The following is a 547-nucleotide window of genomic DNA, read 5'->3' as shown; positions in this document are numbered from 1 at the left end:
CTTATAATGTATTATTGAATTTTGCATATTACAGTTATAAATTAAATTAATTAAATTAAATTAAATTAATTAACTAACATTATTTTAGTCTTATAATGTATTATTGAATTTTGCATATTACATTTATAAACTAATATATATATATATATATATATATATATATATATATAAATATAATATATATAACTTTGCACGAAAACATGTTATAACAATGTATATTTGTAATGTTAATACCATTTGTAATGCAAATATATTTTAATAGAATTAATTAGATTGTGTTGATTAGAATTTTATTGGCTTTTAATTTATTATCAAAATAAGTTAAAGTGTTCTAATTATAGTTAGTTAGTTGTGGTGGAGGGAGAAACAAGTCCTTCTCAATTACCTAAAAAAGCCGTTTTGAATCCACAAAATTTGAAAGTCAAGCTAGAACCAGCCAGAGACATTTATAAAGGCAAGAATCTGGTCAATGCTAATCCTAGAGATGTCGGTAAGTGTGTTGAAGAAGGGGGCCTCTAGAATCTTAAGCCTAGTTCTGGCCAAACCT

Source organism: Teleopsis dalmanni, chromosome 2, assembly GCF_002237135.1.
Source record: "Teleopsis dalmanni isolate 2A chromosome 2, ASM223713v2, whole genome shotgun sequence".
Taxonomy (NCBI): domain Eukaryota; kingdom Metazoa; phylum Arthropoda; class Insecta; order Diptera; family Diopsidae; genus Teleopsis; species Teleopsis dalmanni.
The sequence above is the reverse complement of the archived record's forward strand: the minus strand, read 5'-3'. Positions refer to the sequence as shown.